This window comes from Macrobrachium rosenbergii, chromosome 50, assembly GCF_040412425.1.
Source record: "Macrobrachium rosenbergii isolate ZJJX-2024 chromosome 50, ASM4041242v1, whole genome shotgun sequence".
Lineage (NCBI taxonomy): Eukaryota > Metazoa > Arthropoda > Malacostraca > Decapoda > Palaemonidae > Macrobrachium > Macrobrachium rosenbergii.
The window spans coordinates 5,815,001-5,835,572 of NC_089790.1; the positions used below are offsets into that span (position 1 = coordinate 5,815,001).

The 20,572-nt window shown below is 36.9% G+C and overlaps 2 protein-coding genes across 4 annotated transcripts in view; one reads left to right on the forward strand and one right to left on the reverse strand.

Annotated features, from left to right (window-relative positions):
* LOC136832534 (calponin homology domain-containing protein DDB_G0272472-like) overlaps window positions 1-20,572 on the reverse strand; it is a 272,974-nt gene that overhangs the window by 139,350 nt on the left and 113,052 nt on the right. For all 3 annotated transcript variants that reach the window (XM_067093489.1, XM_067093501.1, XM_067093488.1), the window contains one exon: window positions 583-644. The gene's annotated coding sequence lies outside the window, so the exon portion shown is untranslated. Of the gene's footprint in view, window positions 1-582; window positions 645-20,572 lie in introns of those variants that run through there.
* The window catches only part of LOC136832541 (paired mesoderm homeobox protein 2B-like), a 182,056-nt gene that overhangs the window by 60,152 nt on the left and 101,332 nt on the right, over window positions 1-20,572 (forward strand). The gene's annotated exons all lie outside the window — the stretch shown is intronic.

A 20,572-nucleotide genomic window follows, 5' to 3' on the forward strand; every position in this document is an offset into this window, starting at 1 on the left:
CTGCAACATGTCTGTTTAATGAGAGGATCATTTTCCTGTCTCGCTGTTTTGCATACAGATGTTGTAACGCCAGTTTTGGTACGCATAAATCACTCAATCAATCTGTAATATCTAATTTTCTTGGGGATGGCAAATAGAGAGGTCTGGGGGCATGTTATTTAAAAAAAAAATAGTTTTCAATAAAATTTAATTTCTTTTTATATACCAAACAACTGTTTATATCACAAGCTACGTATTACGTGTGATATGACAGCAGTACAATGATATTCCCACAAATACTGATCATTTTACATTATACATCTAAGCTCTTTTTGTATCTTCGATTCAGATTGAAGGTCAGTTATCGAGTAACTTACCAGGTATTGTATAGCTATGAGGAAAAAAAAAAAGAGAATAAAAATATATACACTAAAACATTTGCGTGATGTGACGGAATTATATGACAATGATTTCGCGTAAAAAAAAAAAAACAAACGCAGATACCACAACGAAGGAAAAAGTTCTATGAAGAAAAGTAAGATTGCAGAAAATATTAAATATCACCTTTGCTATTTACTTAACGAACGTAATAGGATTACTTACATTACTGGAGACACTCACTTTCAGCTATTTTCATCGTCAGTGTACTTAGCTTCGCTTGCTTCCTGAAAATAAAAATGAACAGATTTTAATGAATATCAAAATAGTTTTTACCCCAGGAATCGTGACGATATTATTATAACTAATCGTAAAAAAAAAAGTAAAACAAAACAGTGACTTGAACAGTAAGCCTTCAAATGACAAAAAATGGTTACAAAGCTAAAAATATGTTACATACAGAGATCATTAAACATGTTTAACCGGTTTTAGCGTGGAAAATCGATTTAAAAAATATAATAAATACAAATAAAAGCCAGCTAATTCAATAAACATCTGCATTACCCTTCTACATGAAGCCAAATTCATTTTTCATATCTTGATTTTTTATTTAAAACGCATTACGCATTAACCTGTCAGCTAAACAGAAATATTGTAAGTTAATGGCCCAGTGGTATTCGTTTAAAACAATACGACAAACGCTGCTCATTCATTAACCATGATGCAGACTTATCGTAAATAAACATAAAACACTGAAACTGCAAAATACCGTTTCATCCATCAGCAACCAAGTCATCAATGTTGCGTCAAGACAACGAATGTTTTCAACAACGGAACAAATAAACAATTAAAAAAAGAAATAATCTTCATCGAGAAAGCGTCAACAACGCACGACGCGGTATTGCCATAAGCACATCATAATAATAATAATAAAAAAAAGATATAGCTTAATTCGACCAACATAACCGAACCAAATCTGTGTTAATTCTGACGCCCCAGCAATATAATAATGCTGTCAACTGTGCACCAGTATATCTAATTCATTAGCCAGGCACACAAAATAATAACTATATTACCGCCAGATCATTCACTGATTTTGGATCTATGCTAATACCGGATAAAATATTGTTAAGTTAATTACGCACATGCGACCACAAAGCTCTGACGGAAAATATCTGCGTATTTACGCTTTTTTTTTTATTTTATTTTTCTTTAAGGACGTAGGCGAAGGGGAAAATAATACAGGGTTAGGTGGGAAGTTTTGGAAAAACACACGCTAAAAGAGAGAGAGAGAGAGAGAGAGAGAGAGAGAGAGAGAGAGAGAGAGAGAGAGAGAGAGAGAGAGAGAGAGAGAAGGGGGGATTTAAAGAGTCTGTTCCTTTAGTTTTAAATTACCAGAAAAAAACAATATAAAAAGCTGCTGAAAACATGCAGAGAGAGAGAGAGAGAGAGAGAGAGAGAGAGAGAGAGAGAGAGAGAGAGACGAGGGGGAATTTAAAGAGTATGTTCCTCTAATTTTAAATTACCAGAAAAAAAAAACATAAAAAGCAGGGATGAAAACACGCAGAGAGAGAGAGAGAGAGAGAGAGAGAGAGAGAGAGAGAGAGAGAGAGAGAGAGAGAGAGAGAGCATAAAAGCAGGGATGAAAACAACAGAGAGAGAGAGAGAGAGAGAGAGAGAGAGAGAGAGAGAGAGAGAGAGAGGGGACCATAACATAAATATCATGAATGCACTACCGACAGTTCCTCTCCTCTCCTGTCCGTGCAATAAGTCTACCATCACCTGCGGGGAGAGAGAGAGAGAGAGAGAGAGAGAGAGAGAGAGAGAGAGAGAGAGAGAGAGAGAGAGAAAAGCCCAACCATTCAGCACACAACGTCATCTCATTACAAGAATCACTTATTCTGACACAACCCAATTCATTGCGGATCGTTACGACATACCCTAGGGCTGCCAGCGGGCATAATAATAATAATAATAAAAAAAGCCCTTTAATTTGTCAAGCCTAAATATTGATTCGGTGCCCAGCCTACCCCTATAAGCAGAACCCACCAATACCCTCAGAGCCAAGACACCTTTTACACGCGAATGAGAAGAATGGGACCTTGATAGGGGCACGCGACCTATACCCAGAGGGAGAAGAATACAAGAATACCCGGAGCAATTGGTCAAAAAGGCCCGATCGGCTGCTGCTGCTGCTGCTGCTACGGGTATTTGGGCACAATCCGGGAGACATTGTTTCAGAGGCTTTAAAGAAGAATGGTCGCTAATGGCGAGCCAGATGGTGGCCTTCTCTCTTAAAGGGAATCATCGCCTCCTCGTTCTTTGCGGCTGTTCTCAGTCTTCTTCTTCTTCTTCTTCTTCTTCTTCTTCTTCTTCTTCTTCTTCTTCTTTTCTAATCAGGATAATTCTTCTTCAGGAATAGAATCGACGTTCTTATCACAAGTGCAGAGAGAGGAAGAGATAGATAGTTAGATAGATAGATGGTAGATTGACAGATGAACATAAATATATATACATGCCTACATAGAGAGAGAGAGAGAGAGAGAGAGAGAGAGAGAGAGAGAGAGAGAGAGAGAGAGAGAGAGAGAGAGAGAGAGAATGTCTCGTGCAATTATAACTTTAAAAAAAATATAGCTTGCTTTTATTTCCAAGAGAGAGGGAGAGAGAGAGAGATAGAATGTCTCGTAAAATGATAAAATTAAAACAACAGAGCTTGTTTTTCTTTCCAGAGAGAGAGAGAGAGAGAGAGAGAGAGAGAGAGAGAGAGAGAGAGAGACCTAAAAATATAAACATGCATAATTTTCTGGCTCGCCCAGTTCATGCACGAATATGATTTCGCAATCTGTCTCGAGCTATATATTATAGTCCATCAGCTTGAATAAGTCAATTCCTAAGTATAGAGGTGAAATGGGCCAATTCCTAAGCACAGTGGTGAAATTGATCACTGAAATCCCTGGATAAAACAACCTATAAACATAAAAAGTAACCCTTTCTCCAACCACACACCCCCCCAACAAACGCCCCACCTCACCCCAAAAAAAAAAAAGTCTTTTAAACAGAAGCAGGACAAACCCAGTTCATAAGAAATTACAAACTTATTCTTTATGCATTTGCATACAAATGCATAAATTCACTACAAATACTGTATACTCATACTTCCTGTACAGAAGGAAACAAACTACATACACACACACACACACACATATATATATATATATATATATATATATATATATATATATATATATATATATATATATATATATATATATATATATATATATATATATATATATATATATATATATATATATATATATATATATATTATATCTCACACACTGAATCACCCACTCTAAAGAGAAAAATCTCATATCTGAAAAGATGTACATCCACGACTGTAAGATATATCTGTTATTTGTCTCGACAGAATATGTATTTTTACAATAATCTTCCCAGGGCTATGTAACAATTGACCTCCACACCAGAAAATAACTGACAACAGACTCTATCGCCTTGAACTGATAAAATGCATTTGCAAATAACGCAGCGCAATCAATAGCTCTCCAATTGATGACCATACAGTCTATTTTGCAGCTTGTACCGTGTGCTGGATTGCCTAGAAATGCATGCAATTCTTCCTGTTATATATATATATATATATATATATATATATATATATATATATATATATATATATATATATATATATATGTGTGTGTGTGTGTATGTGTGTATATATATGTATATATATATATATACATATATATACATATATATATAGAAATAATCAACACACAATCACGTGTGGAACAGAAATAAATTTCTGACTCACATCAGGATCGAAACCCAGGTCTGTCAATTGAAAGACCTGGGTTCTGATCCTGATGTGAGTCATAAATATATATATATATATATATATATATATATATATATATATATATATGTATGTATGTATATATATATAATATATGTAATACATCTCATTTAAAAATTATCCCTTCCTTTCTTTTTTAACGGTGGCCATAACTTATCTTCCTTTTGAATTTCCATCAAGCAATGCTTCAAAGTATGAAGCATTTTCGCAAGCACATTCCCCCCTCCTCCTCCCAACCCCCTCTTCCTAACCACCAGTCTCCCCCAGCAACCTCCACCTCCTCCTGCCCATCATTCCTCCTTCTTTCTTTCCCTCCATCTTTTTCCAGCCACCGGCCAACTTACACCCCATCTCACCCTCCTCCCCCTCTCCACCCCAAAAGGCGAGGCCACCCTCGAAATAATGGTGCGGTAATAGATTGTGAATCGTTGTGAATGGCGTATAAATATCAATAACGCTACACTTGCTCATAAACATAAAGTAGAAGCTGCCTCTACCGACCACTCGCCTCGACCCCGTTTAAACCAACTGGCTTTTGTTTCAGCGGGGCCGCGGCCGCTCCCGACGACAGGGGCATGGCCATGCCCGTTGGGGCACGGGGAAGACGTCGGGGGTCGTCGAAATCGCGAAAATGCGCGACGGCAGGCGCGATAAAGGGGTCGCTCTAGGGGAGTTTTCGCGACTTGGGTTGTTCGCGAGGAAAGGGGAGAGTTGAGTGTGTGTGTGTTCTGTGGACCACGGTTTATGGCCTGGAGCTGGGGATTTCTTTTTTCCTTTTTGTTTCCTCTCTTTTTTTTTATTTTTCTACTCATACGATTATGTTCTTATCTCTTCCCCTCCCCTACTCATTGGTGCACACTTAAGGGATAATGTTTTGCAAGGATATTCGGCTGCAGTTTGACTGGTTGTTCTCGCCTTGTTACACGGCTATTTAAATACTCGTGTATGACAGAGTTTGCATTTTAATGTTTGAATGTGTATGCACGATACGGAATATACTGAATGACTTATCCGTGGGTGGTGTAATCTATACATGAATGCATGTATACGACGCAACATCGGGTTCGCTATATGTATGTATGCATGTGTATATAGTGTAGGTATACTGTACATCTATACATATATATATACATATACATATAATATATATATATATATATATATAGATATATTTGTATGATAATATATGTATGTATATATATAGAAATAATCAACACACAATCACGTGTGGCACAGAAATAAATTTCTGACTCACATCGGGATCGAACCCCGGTCTTTCAATTGAAAGGCAAAGGCGCTGCCCACTAGGCCATACAAGTACGTATATGTGTATATATATACATATACATATACGTACCAAGAATGAAGACCAAAAAACTGTCTGAAAAATTTCATTTTTTATAGATGGCTTACTAATCAAAATAAATCATCATCAACTCAGAAATACAACAGGTGGAGAATTCGCATTAATTACAGACTTTTCAGCGAACAAATGATAATTATTTAAAGCAATAACAAATTGCTAAACGCTAAAAGGGAGGAGTTCGTCAGATTATTACGGAAAGAGGGAACTGTGCAGAGGAAAATGGGGTCGACCATGCAACGCCGAGAGAAATTTGCATTTCATTACAACAAAAACAACAGAACATACGCGCACACAACGGAAGAATGAGAGGGCGTACGAGCGTCACAAGAGTGTTTACACAAAAGCAGAAGTGATAAAAGAACTTGTTACAGAAACAAACACACGCATATATGAATGTATGTATGTATGCATGTATGTATGTATGCATATATATTTTATATTTATATATATATATACACAACTAATTAAAGTAGCTAATTCTCATATATATATATATATATATATATATATATATATATATATATGTATATATATATAAACATACATATATATGTGCATACATACATACATTATATATATATATGTATATATATGTATATGTATATATATATATATATACATATACATATACATATGAGATTTATTTACTGTAATTAGTTTATTACTGACCAACATACCTGCACATGAAATAGCAGCAAATACTAATCTAGATACCTCCCCACCTTTCCTTTCAATCAATGAAACCTCAATATAAATTAACGGTGCTCTTTTTCGAATTACCTTGACGATCACAAAAATTATCACTATCATTGGTATTATCATTCCAGTTACTATCACTATCATCAGTGGCAACACCAGCAGCGTTATTAGCAGTGGCATATTAAATGATATAAATATATGCAAAATGAATTCTTAATAAGGTGAAACACGTTTACAAAATATTCTGCTTGTTTCTTTTTAGTATTTGCATGGCGATTTATATTCTGACTGTGACAGATATGATGCAAGTGTGAAGTCTGAATGCGTTGGGTGTTTTTCCTATTCCCTCGTTTCCTGGATATTTGCGGCCAGTCCTTTCCAATGCTTCTTTCACGCCATCTATCAGCTCCTTCTAGGTATTCCTCTTCTTCTCCCTAACATAACTTCCAAATTGTCCATCTTCATTAGTGTATCTTCATCCCTCCTTTCCATATGATCAAATTATCTTACAATCCTCGGCTCCATCTTTCCACCTGCGCTAACCTTTTTATCATTTCCTTTGTGTCTCTCGACATATCTCGACATTTCATCTCTCCTTTTGTGGTATATACTAAAAAAAACACTTTAACGTCTACAGCTACCTCAATTCCTCTATATGCATTCAACGTCCACATCTCACTTCCATAAAGGAGAGTTGGTTCAACAGTCCGTACATACATTCAAAACTTCACTGACACTGTGTCTTCTCTATCTTCTGCACACTCTCTGCTACCATTCCTGCTTCACCTCTTCTATTCATTGCCCTTATCTTCTGATTATCCATTTACCCTTGTTAACACATACTCTCAATTATCTCCTCTAGCAAACTTTAAAAATCATTTTATAATCTCTGTTGTTTCACTTCACTACTGACAAATAACAGTGTTTTATCTGCTAACATTAGCCACCGCAAACCCACTCAGTGCTGTTGCTAAATGTTTTACATTGTTATGTTAACATTTAATAATAATATGTGCTGAAATAGCTGCTGTGTCATATATATATATATATATATATATATATATATATATATATATATATATATATATATATATATATATATATATATATATATATATATATATATTATTAAACCTGTTTTGCACCTACATCTTCAACCTTTTGTCTGACTTCCCAGAATACTCCATCCATAAAAAATTAAGCAGCTATGGAGAGATACCACACCCTTGACCAAACACAATATGAAACAAAACTAGTTACCCTCTTGCCAACACGTATATATTACATATGTGTAAATATTATGTATATATGTGCAATACATATATATATATATATATATATATATATATATATATATATATATATATATATATATATATATATATTAGTATGTATATATGTACATCTATGCATATGTTGGCAAGAGGGTAATTGGTTTCTGTTTAATACTGTGTATGGACATCGGTGTGTTATGTCTTCATAGCTACTTAATTAAAACTGGTTTAATAATATACATACATACATATATATATATATATATATATATATATATATATATATATAAATATACATACACATATGACGCAGAAGCTACATCGAGCACATACTATCAAATATTAACGTACCGACGTAAAGCGTTTAACGACAGCACTAACGTAAAAATACTTTAAACAAATTCTTAACTAATTTACAGATAAAACATCTATCTGTCAAATTACGAACCTCTCGCGCACGGGGCAAAACAACAACAGGAGCAAGGCATCTTGAATTATTCACTCAGTCAAAAGATGTGAGGGAATTTGACGCTCGCTTCATCATGTTCCTCCTAAACATTCCCCTCCTCCACTTCTCCCTCCTCCTCCTCTACCTCCTCCTCCTCCTCCAGGTATTCCCCTCGCACGACAGATCAACCCCCGGGGGCCTCTTCCCCCTCTCCCGAACACCCCTCCCCTAAAATAATCGCCTTCAACCCCACGAAGGCCGTACTCGCGACCCGGGTGGGATGGAAGTTCCCTTCCATCTCCGCTGGCGTCTTGTTTCGTTTCGGACAAAGCGGCGAAGTTCAACTTCACTCAGACCTGGTTTATGGAATGTGAGACGTTTGGCAAAGACTTTACTTTAAAAAGGAAAGTCTGACTTTGAAGACTGAACGCTAAGAACACCTGAGAACACCTCCAGCCAAAAAAGGCAGAAGGAAATCGTATCAAACGTGGCGAATCGTTCGACCTGAACGGAAAGATCAAACAGACTCGGTCTGCAGATACCTTGATCCCCATCAATAAAGAATGAAAAAGACATGATAAGAGTGGAAGGAAGGAAGGAAAGAAGGAAGGAAGGGAAGAGGCAAGGAAGGAAGAAATAGGTACGGGCAATTTGTTACTCCCAAGTCATTTCCCAACCATTTTTTTTTTGGTAATATTGAATATATGACGGGCCTAGATCCCAGGCACTTATGATGTAGGAGGTTCTTAATATGAATATTTGGCCAAGCACTGGGACCTATGAAGTCATTCAGCGCTGGAAAGGAAATTGAGAGTAGGAAGGTTTGAAAGGTGTAACAGGAGGAAAACTATGAAATAATTGTTAGGAGAGGGCGGATAGCAAGATGGGAAGAAAGATACTATGAATGGAGGTACAGTAAAAGGCCTTAATATGGAAATCCGAGAATGTCGGCAACATACAGATGAATCGTGTAATGTGTCTGAGACGATTCGACGCACTCCTGATGAGCATTTTGTAGGGGCATCAGCAGCTAAAGTTTAAGCGTAACAGTGACCGTTATGTTACTGTTTAGGAAACGGATCATTCACATATATATACATGCATACTGTATATATATATATATATATATATATATATATATATATATATATATATATATATATATATATATATGTATATATATACACGCATACATATATATTTTATATATATAAATAAAGAGAGAGAGAGAGAGAGAGAGAGAGAGAGAGAGAATCATTACCTCACCTCCTACAAGATGAATATCCAGGGACAACAAGCATATTCTCTCGTGAAAATAAAGTGAGGGGAAAACTAGAAGTAGAACAAGAATCCCGCACCAAAATTATCCGTCAACTCCCCTCAGGCAACTCTGGGCCTTCCTCTCCCTCCACCCCTCTCCCCCACGACTCTTTCTTTTACCCCCTCCGGAGGAAGAGTGTAAGAAATTCCCCAAGGGGAGCCTCGCTCCCTTCCTCACAATCCGAGTGATCGTGGCTCCCGAGCCGCGATGAAATTCTCTTGATTTTGTTTGTTGTCTGGCGTCGCAATTCCGGTGGTCGTCTTTGGAGGAATTCTTAGGGGAAATTAGCGCTTCAGTCATTCTGTGTAAATAATGTCAAACTCTGCAGAACAAGTTCCGAAATTTTATATATAAAAGTGTTTACTCTATATAAATAATGTTAAGTTGACCGAACAATAATATCGAAATTTTATTGACTAGTGTAGTAATAATAATAATAATAATAATAATAATAATAATAATAATAATAATAATAGAGCATGTAAAATGTAATTTCCTCGGCGGTATAACCTGAAGGCCTCTGCAGGAAGGCCATCAAACCAGCGGATTTATTATTAAGGAATTTGTTTCTGGCATCGCTAATGTTATTGGCGAAATGAAATCGAACGCCATCAGTAAGAGAGGTTAACTATTTCCCTCCGGGAGCCCTGAACGTTTATGCACTTCAGAAGAGGAAAAATCATTGCCCCACATTCTTCTACAATACCCTCATGTCCGACTTCTTCTCCTATCCTCTGTGATGATCTCTTGGTTTTGGGATTTGGAGATTTAATCGTTCCAAACTCTTGGGTAAACGCCAGAATCTAGTTTTCTAAACAGTGCATTTGTTCTTAGTTGTTTTTCGTTCAATCGACGATGTCCCTCAGCTACTCTGAATCGCAATCTTGCCTGTCTCATTACTACCGCAAAGGGCCTTTACTTTCAGGCTACTATTTTGCCTCCTTAGTAAAAAAAAAATTAAAAAAATAAAAATTAAAAGATCGAGTGTGTGAATATAGATCTTTAACCATAATATTCCAGTCTGGAATGTTATGAGTTGCTAAATGTACTCTAAAGGCTTCTTTGCCTGGGTCCAGCAACGCAGCTACTGCATTCGAAAACAATTAGCCTACCTTCGGCCTCAAGAACGGCGGTCATTTCTACAGCTGGGGTTACTGCAAAGTAGAGTGTTTGCTGATACAACTAATAGCCACAATTCAGTTTCAGATGTCATCCTAAAAGACATAGTTCTCTGGCGATTCTCAAAGTCATAGTTTCTTAGTTCTCTGGTGATTCTCAAAGTCATAGTTTCTTTGTTAGAATAACATAGTGCCCTGAGCCTGACGATATCTATAAGCCAATAGCTGAAACAGCTGTTGACCTGAATATAAAGAATATTGTCCTGAATACACAGAAATGGACCAGCATAGGAACAATTTTTAGTCTCTTCTTTTAGCTTTGACAATAAGGAGAAAAGCTATGCTCAGAGAACCTTATATACATACATACATACATATATATATATATATATATATATATATATATATATATATATATATATATATATATATATATATATATATGTATATATACATATATAATATATATATATATACATATATATAATGTATATATACATATATATATATATATATTCATATATACAATATATATGATAAATGTAAACATTATTATATAGATTCCCCAAATTAGCTTATTGATATTCATTCCCGGCTCCAATTCGAATGTATTTCCCAATTGCTGGAATAACCCGGATGATAATCCATAATACCATCTGGAATCCCCCAATCCGTATCTTGACGTCCATCTTCCTCCGAGTGACATCCTTGATGTCAAATGTCAGATGACGTCCGCCATTCACTCGAAAACAAGGACACTTAGTAATAATAATAATAATAATAATAATAATAATAATAATAACAATAATAATAATAATAATAATATTTTAGTGGGTTTAGCCCTAAGATCTGTTGAATTAATATGGACGACCGGAGTGAGTTGTTTAAATAATAATAATAATAATAATAATTATAATAATAATAATATTTTAGTGGTTTTAGCCTTAAGATCTGTTTAATTAATATGGACGACCAGAGTGAGTTGTTTAAATTTTAGAATTTTACATATTACTAGCTTAATTATTAGGTCAAAACTAGGTTGCATGACATTATATTTTGTACAGTAATACAATTTAGTTTCATATATATATATATATATATATATATATATATATATATATATATATATATATATTATATGCATTTTTGTGGACATTTATATTACTATTTCAGACCCGGTAACAATGGGTCAGCTGTTTGTACGAACAAAATACCCCTTACACTATTCAGCTAACAGTTCAGATATAACATATAACCGACACGGCGTTACACTAGCGGATCCGGGGGTGGGGCACCTGGGCACGTGCCCCCTCATGAAATCGATTAAAGGAATAATATATATATATATATATATATATATATATATATATATATATATATATATATATATATATATATATATATATATATATATATATATTTATGTATAATATGAAAATTGGTGGCCCACCAATGAAATTTTTCTGGATACGCTAGCGCGGCGTTATAACAAATGATTACCATTAAAAATATCGGGTCAATAGTTAAAAACAGCAGTCTCATTTACATACCATTACGACAGCGCTGATATTGCACTCACTTCTATAACTGATAGACTAACAGGCCAGCTGTCATCAGACAAATTGCAATGGTATTAGGTCAGTTATTATATAAGGTTATATGACGAGTAGATCCATCCTAACGTACGCAACCTATGTTAAAATGAGACGAAAATGCTATTTGCAAAGACTTTGCAAAAAACTGATACCTTCCAGTATTATAAATGAGTAATATGATATATATATATATATATATATATATATATATATATATATATATATATATATATATATAAACCAAATTAGGAGACACACACAAATAAAAAAAAACTACAATATCACGGACCCACAATCAGTCACTTTCGGAAGGGAGAAAGTATAACCACCAGAAGATGATGAAGAGGGGGAGAATAAAAAGGGTCGAGTAAAAAAGAAAAAAGAAAAAAAGAAAAGGAAAAAGAAAACAGAAAAACAAGGAAGGGTGACTATGGGTGAGTGACAGGTTTGCGGGAAAGATCATCCCCCTCCCAAACTATACATTGTTGTATGCGTTACGTCACAACAGAAATCAGGGTGGTGGGGGTGAGGGTGGGGGGAGAGAGAAGGCGGGTATATATGAGAGAGAGAGAGAGAGAGAGAGAGAGAGAGAGAGAGAGAGAGAGAGAGAGAGAGAGAGACCCGTATTTAAGGCGATCCGCTTGAGACCATCTGCTGAATGGGTGTTTGGGCACAGCAGGTGGCTGCAACGGATCAGGAATTAAGGACGAGAGAGAGAGAGAGAGAGAGAGAGAGAGAGAGAGAGAGAGAGAGAGAGAGATAAGGGTAATAACAATATCTGTCGTTTGTGCATAACTGAATATAATGAGCACTGGATAACTTTCTTACGCTAAAGGGTAAGGTACCTTAGATGTATGATTTATACGAGTATGCTTTAGTAATTTTGTATTTATATTGATGATAACTGCTGTAATATAAATTCTCCTTCGAAGAGCTGACAATCAGCAACATAATACCTCACCAATACACATTCCTTCCCATATTTTTTAAGCTTCAAACTTCCAACATTCCAGATATTTCCTCTGCTTTCATCTTCCCAATTCCGACGTTTCCCTTCGTCTTTATTATTCCCTTTTCTGCTTCCGTTCCCTTTTTCGCTTCATCATCATCAGTCCCTTGTCCCCCTCTTGTTTTGCCATCAGCTCTGAACAAACATTAACTTCTTCTTCTTCTTCTTCTTCTTCTTCTTCCCTTTTCGGATCACACCAACGTTATTGTCGTCATCTTTGCGCATCCTTTTCATTCGCTTGAATCTTTTCCCCAAGACGACGTGATGAATAATACTCACAAAATGGGTATATGACTGTGAATAATACTAACAAAATGGGTATATGACTGCAAGCACACGACAATGCGCAAGGGCGTGTCAGTATATCTACACAAACACACACACACATAAACACTTACACAAACAGGTATACACACACACACACAAACGTACACATTTATCGATAACTTATGAAGGCAGGAGTAACAGAAACAACTGAACTTGAATCAACTAAAATTTGAAAAAAAAATAATAAAAAATAAACAAAAACACACAAAAGGCGGCGAGGGTTGAATAAAACGAGGATGCAGGAGAGAGAGAGAGAGAGAGAGAGAGAGAGAGAGAGAGAGAGAGAGAGAGTCAGTCAGTAAGGATGTTGAAGAAGGGAACATGCCACTACGATAGTTAATTAGATTAGAGGGTCCCCCGTACACCTCGCTTGGTTGACTACGGATTAAACTGTCTCATCGTCCAATGATAACGCCAGACTCTCCTCTCCTCTCTCACTGCATTGTAATTTTCAAAGAGAGAGAGAGAGAGAGAGAGAGAGAGAGAGAGAGAGAGAGAGAGAGAGAGAGAGAGAGAGAGAGATTTACTCCACTTCAAAATGTTTCCCGGTTACTCCTCTTCGTCCACAAAGCTTCGCGACAGCAGGTCCTCTCGAGCCCTCCAGTCCTTTGCAACCCTCTCTCCCAAAGGGCCTCTCCGGCGCTATGCTACTACGCCAGTAGGATGTTCGTGCGTCCGGCTCGGTGGAAGGACAGGTGTCGGGACGGGGAAACAGACGGGTTAACATCACAAGGCACCGCAAACCCCAACACTTAACTCTAGGCTTAGTTCCAGCCTGACATACCGTCGAGTGTTGACGCAGAAGCATATACACACACTAACACGCTCTCTCACTCACTCAATGTCACCCTTTAAGGGTGAGATCACGGGCGGAGGGGAAGGGCTGGAGGAAGGGTTTCGCCAAGGGTTGCGAGATGAACGCGGCCCACCGTCAGGGAAGCGGCGAATATTAAAAGTAACAGAGAGTGAAAAAGAAAAACAGTAAGCTTGAGAACTGCAATTTTTGAATGAGATAAAAAAAAACCGGTTTTCTCGTAAATCCCGGTTTTGCGGAAGGTGATTTACAAATCCCAGTTTTGCGGAAGGTGATTTACAACATCTATGACAAATTACGGGGTTAAATACGTCTTCATCTGGGAATTACACTTTTTACGTCCGTTACTCACGGCTGGTTTGCTCAGCAATCCTACATTCATTTACAGATTTCTTATGTGTACGCACTAATAAGCTACTCATGGCTAGTTTACACACATTCATTTACAGTTTTCTTATGTGTAATCACTAACAAGATGCTCGTGGCTAGTTTACATACATTCATTTACAGTTTTCTTATGTGTAATCACTAATAAGCTACTCATACTCATGGCTAGTTTACACATTAAATTACAGTTTCTTTTGTGTAATCACTAATAAACTACTCATGGCTAGTTTACGCAAATTCATTTACAGTTTTCTTGTGTAATCACTAACAAGCTACTCGTGGCTAGTTTACACAAATTCATTTACAAATTTTCTTATGTGCAATCACTGACAAGCTACCCATGGACAGTTCACACGTAACCAATAATCTATCATTTAGAGCTATACCTCTCATCATTTCACGTCCCAGGTACTTAATACTTTCTCAAGTGACGCAAAATTCTGCCGGTTTTTACCGATGTGAAGAAACAGCAAACACCTAAGTGTCTTCAGTTCTCAATTTTATTTCGCCGGAAGTCATCCGAATCGTGAATTCTAGTCAGTGGGCCCCCTTACCCATTCACTATCTCACAACCTAATTATTAACCATTTCTTCTGTTGGTTAGAGCGTTTCAACATTAGAAGCGGAATTATTATAGCCTTGAGGACAAATTCATGAAAATTGCAGCTGTATTGCGGAATTGGCACCATCAGAAAGTTAATAAATAAATATCAATGAACACAATTATTATTATCATAAGAGCATGCGCACCATCAGGAGGATGGGGAGATCATATAATTTTCTTCATAATTCAAATTCTCTCTCTCTCTCTCTCTGTATTATTATCATAATTATTATTATAAACGCATGCACAACACTAGGAGGATGGAGACAGATCATATTTTTCTTTAGGAATGATATTCTCTCTCTCTCTCTCTCTCTCTCTCTCTCTCTCTCTCTCTCTCTCTCTCTCTCTCTCTCATTATTACAAACGCACGAACATGTCAAGAAGGATGGGGGCATCATATATTTTTTTTTTAGGATTCAGATTCATCCTTCCTCTCTCTCTCTCTCTCTCTCTCTCTCTCTCTCTCTCTCTCTCTCTCTCTCTCTCCACTTTTTGTCCTCTCTCACTCCACAATAGCAGGAGGCAGCTGCGACAGTGTTACCAGTCTCGCATCATTACCTCCGGAGCAGCTCCGTCATGCTTGGCAAGTCTTCACACTTGTTCCACCAGAGGTCGCATCTGGTAACGATGGAATGACCTCCGTGTCAACTCGCACACACTCCGATATGACTGATTACATGTGGATGGTCGAGAGTCACTGACTTATTCGAGGAGGAAATAAGACAGAGGGAAGCAATAATTTGACTCTGTAGCGACATGGAACTAATTCTTCATGAAAGGCTACAAAATGTTAGAAGTTGCTGTGACGGATAAGTAGAATTTGCTGTGATGGATAGGCAGAATTTGCTGTCATGGATGAGTAGAATTTGCTCTGATGGATAAGTAGAAGCTGTTGTGATAGATAAGTAGAATTTGCTGTGATGGATAAGTATAAAAATAATTGATGTGATAAATAACTACAGTATAAGAGGGCTTCTTTTGTATACTAAGATTAAGTCACTGCAAAATATACATTTTATAATTTTCCTATAAAAAAATTATATATTCAACCAAAGAACCTTGGCAAGTGAAATAAGGCTATCTTTAAGTATTTCTGAAAAATTGAGAAGCTGAATATTATAAATATATGTCAATAAACTTCAGTAAAACAGAAATTTACATCAAAATAAGGAAATTTTCCATTAAAATAACTGAATGCTCAAAAGAATGTGAACATTTTTTTTAAAACGATCAAATTTTTCGACAAAATACAACAATTCTCCAGTAGAGAGAGAGAGAGAGAGAGAGAGAGAGAGAGAGAGAGAGAGAGAGAGAGAGAGATTAAATATGACTTAGATATATAGAAACGCATTTGAAAAAGATCAACATTGTAACCTGGATGGAGAGAGAGAGAGAGAGAGAGAGAGAATACAGATTTCCGACGTAATTCTAAAACCGAATCGACGCAGAGCACAGTCGAACATTAGACATCGACTGTCGCAGCAGAAGTCCCGCTCCACCAGAATGTTTATGAAGATGTCCAACAGCGGAACGATTCTGACATAACGTTTTGGACATTAGTTGGGCCTTTAAATTGCCCGGCCACCTGTTATCGCCATTCAGGTCCACCCGTTCGGAACGGTCACCGGAACGGAGGAACGGGGATGAATCAGTTCGAGGGGAAATGATGTCTGGTTTGAGGATGAGTTTGACAGTCTAAATCTATAGGGACGACATGGAAGTAGTTGATGATTTCCGATAATTGCTCAAGTTAAGTTGTATGATACGAAAATTCTATTATTTATAATTTACATTACCTATACTTTCATTTCTCAAGAAGCATATTGTCATAATACTCTTGAACATTTATTATTATTATTATTACTATTATTATTATTATTATTATTATTATTTCTCTGGATATATAATTAAACTGCCATAATAAAAAGTACAGAGAATTAATGCCAAAACTATCATAAGTCTAATTTATTAATGTAATTATCAATTATGAGAGTCAGGAAAACCGGAAGAAGAGATAGACTCTCAAAGCTCGGCTATGAAGCGGAAAGAAACTGCCGGTAAACCGAACAGTCCGTGGATGGGTTACCTCCTAACTCAATATGAAATAAGGTGCCCCGCTGGATGTTACGAAACTATCAAAGAGAAGACTCTTCTAAAAGAGGATCCGGATGAACATTACTTACAGAAAATGAGTTTGAAATCAGAGGTTCAGTAATTGTTAGAGACCCGATTAATGCATCCAGGGAAATCTAGAGAAGTGGCGTTGAGGGAAAGTGAACACCTTTAATATCACGTTAAATTATGCTTGACTCAAGAGCATTTCATGAAGAAATGTCTAAATTATTGAAAAAATTAATAATACTGGGATTAAATACGTTTCAAATCTTGTTCACAATTAACTGTTAAGAGCAGAGTCGTTTGAAAAGCTAATTTCTAGAAGTTTTTTTTTTTTAGGCACATCCGTGTTGAAAACATCAACACAGATATAATGTCCTAGATATCAAATCATCACGTTTCTCTCTCTCTCTCTCTCTCTCTCTCTCTCGCGCGCGCGCGCGCCAATAAATATCCCATTCTCGATTTATCTTTAAATTGCACATTGTGTAGCGTATATATTTCTGTGAACTCTCTCTCTCTCTCTCTCTCTCTCTCTCTCTCTCTCTCTCTCTCTCTCTCTCTCTCTCCGCTGTGTAACTGACATGACTCTGGCTTCATAACAGAGGGATCTGCATTCGATACCCGTATAACTCAGGAAATGTCCTTTTGACCTATGCAGTCAGTTATATACCTAGCTGTAAGTCAACTAGTGTGGGATGCAACTAGGGAGGAGTGGGAGGGAGAGAAAGAAAAGCGAAGAAAACAGCAGACGTGAGCGTGGCCAGTATTCCGTCAAAATGTATACCATCAACCAATTAGAAAGGGTATGAGGTGATCCTCACCCGATCAGGGCGAGACCAGTCATGACATGTTCTCTCTCTCTCTCTCTCTCTCTCTCTCTCTCTCTCTCTCTCTCTCTCTCTCTCTCTTTCCCTTGTGAATATCTTAATCCAGGGAGATCAGTCTCTTTCCTTTTTCCCAAAGAAGAAATCATTATATAAAAGAGAAAAGACCATCAAATGACAAGCACAGCTTTCACGTAATGAACTCGAAACGTAATTAAAAACATCCTCCTCCTCCTCCTCCTCCTTCTCCTCCTCCTCTTTCTTCTTCTTCTTCTTCTTCTTCTGAAGAGGGAGAGCGCAAAAAGGACGATTCTTCTCTTCGTCTGCGTAATTGACGGTAATTGGCTGGAAAAGATCCCGGATGACAAAAACGATTTGCCACAAAGGAAGGTAACGCGATCGCTAATAGAAGTAATTCCTTTAAGAGAGTCGACCGGGATTAATGCAACGCGCGGGGAGGAGGAGAGGAGAGAAAATTGAATATGGAGATGAAGCAGGTGAAGAAAAATGAGAGCGTGTAAAAGCGATAACAGGTTGCGTGAGGGAGATGAAAAATGAGAGAAAGCGACGCCCTGCAAAGGTGCATCACTGGACGAAATTGAAAAATTAGCTGTTTTAAAACGAAAAGATGAAAAGATAACAGACTTGATTTGGAAAATAAAAATATGTACGCATACACTGTACTCTATAATAAATAATATTGAAAGCACAATGGAAATTAGAGGACCAAATTAATGAGAAGCGCTGGATGGGGAAGAACGAAAATAAACTAAATAGATAAAAATAAAGTGTAATAAAAAAATATTACGCACGAAAGGCACTCAACGTCATTTGAAAGAATATACATAAAGGGAAAACCTGAAACATTACGTATATACATCAAATCTTCAGACTGCATACGAAAACTGACGAATCAAAAGGAGAAACGAAAAAATAGAGGATAATATAAACTGTCACACTTGAAAACCTTGAGGAAGAGACAACGAAAATAACGGATAAAGCTATGAGAAAAAAAAAAGAGATTTTGGAAAGAATGAAATAAAACAGATATATAACAAATCTTCAAAGAATCATTACAGAATGATGAGAATGCGGGTGAGAGAATGAGAGAATGAACGGTGGACAAAACAGAGGTCCCTCCTGGTGATAAATACACAGAAAATTCTATTTTCTGCTCGGCCAGTTACCTTTTCTTCATTCCTCACTTCGCGCGTGTCAACTGCGTAATATCTTAATCAGCGGATGTGATTCTCCGGCCTATGAATAATGGAGCCGGTAAGCCGATTTCGGACCGTGCTCCTGTTTTGACGCGCGTTTTCGCAACTTATCGAGGGGCTTACATGTGCGCGCGTGCAAACGCACACTTACTTGCATACATACGCACACACACACACACACACTATCCTACATCTGTTCATAAAAATAGTGACAAAGAAAATAAACCTCTGAAAAGGAATACACGTATCAACGATGACATTTACAATATTAATAGTAAAAAAAATTTTGAAAAAAATGTAAGAAAATCCAGTCAGCAAGATGTTCCAGACTAATCAAAACCGTAAATTTCTAGAAGGCACAGACTCTAGACTTGAAATTCACCTTTAGTATAGAGAAACTAGCGTAGTTTTTCTTCAGGGACTAAGATGTGCGATGTGGTTTAAAGTAGTTATAGATTTTGTTAAGAAGAAGCCAGCATTTTGTTGAACAACAACTGTTTTTAGTCCAAAAGTACTGTAGTTTGTGAGCTTTGGTTCGAAGTGACTACGAAACTTCCATAGCAGTACCTCACGGGAGAAGAGAGGTCACCTATGATGTTAAAAAAAAAAACCTACCGATTAGAACACACAAATTTCATTATCCATCTTGATTCATAAAACTGAAAATGTTAAGCCTACTAATAATTTCCAAATCATCCAGGAGGTTTTCACTAAAACATCTGCATAGCAGAGTGATACAACAGAAACGTTTTACCAGTAAACATTAGTAGAACGTTTTGCAGGCTCTCACAAAATAATTCGTCAAAAGCAGCAACCACAGATTCTATAGTACCAGGAGCGGAATAGCAGCAATTTGGTTTGGCCGTGACAGAAGCGAAATCTCCATGAAATCACACTGCCAGTCATTCCCAGCGTACGTCGCCTCTGTTCTATGTCAGCCTTATTTCTGAGGTCGTGCGTGATAATACGACCTAGATACGCGAATTCCAGTACAAATCCGTGACTGTGATTCCAGATTAATATTCGTGGCTGTTCGGTGAATTTAAGTACTCCAGTCTTCGTTTCGTAGAATTTTTTTACAAATTAATCTGCATATCTACTGACAGCGAGACTAAAAACATATCATCAGAGTAACAGAGGCTGTTTATTGGTATTCCGTGTATAGTGCATCTGATAGGAAGCGAGTTTCTGCATTAAACAGAAAAGGTTACAGA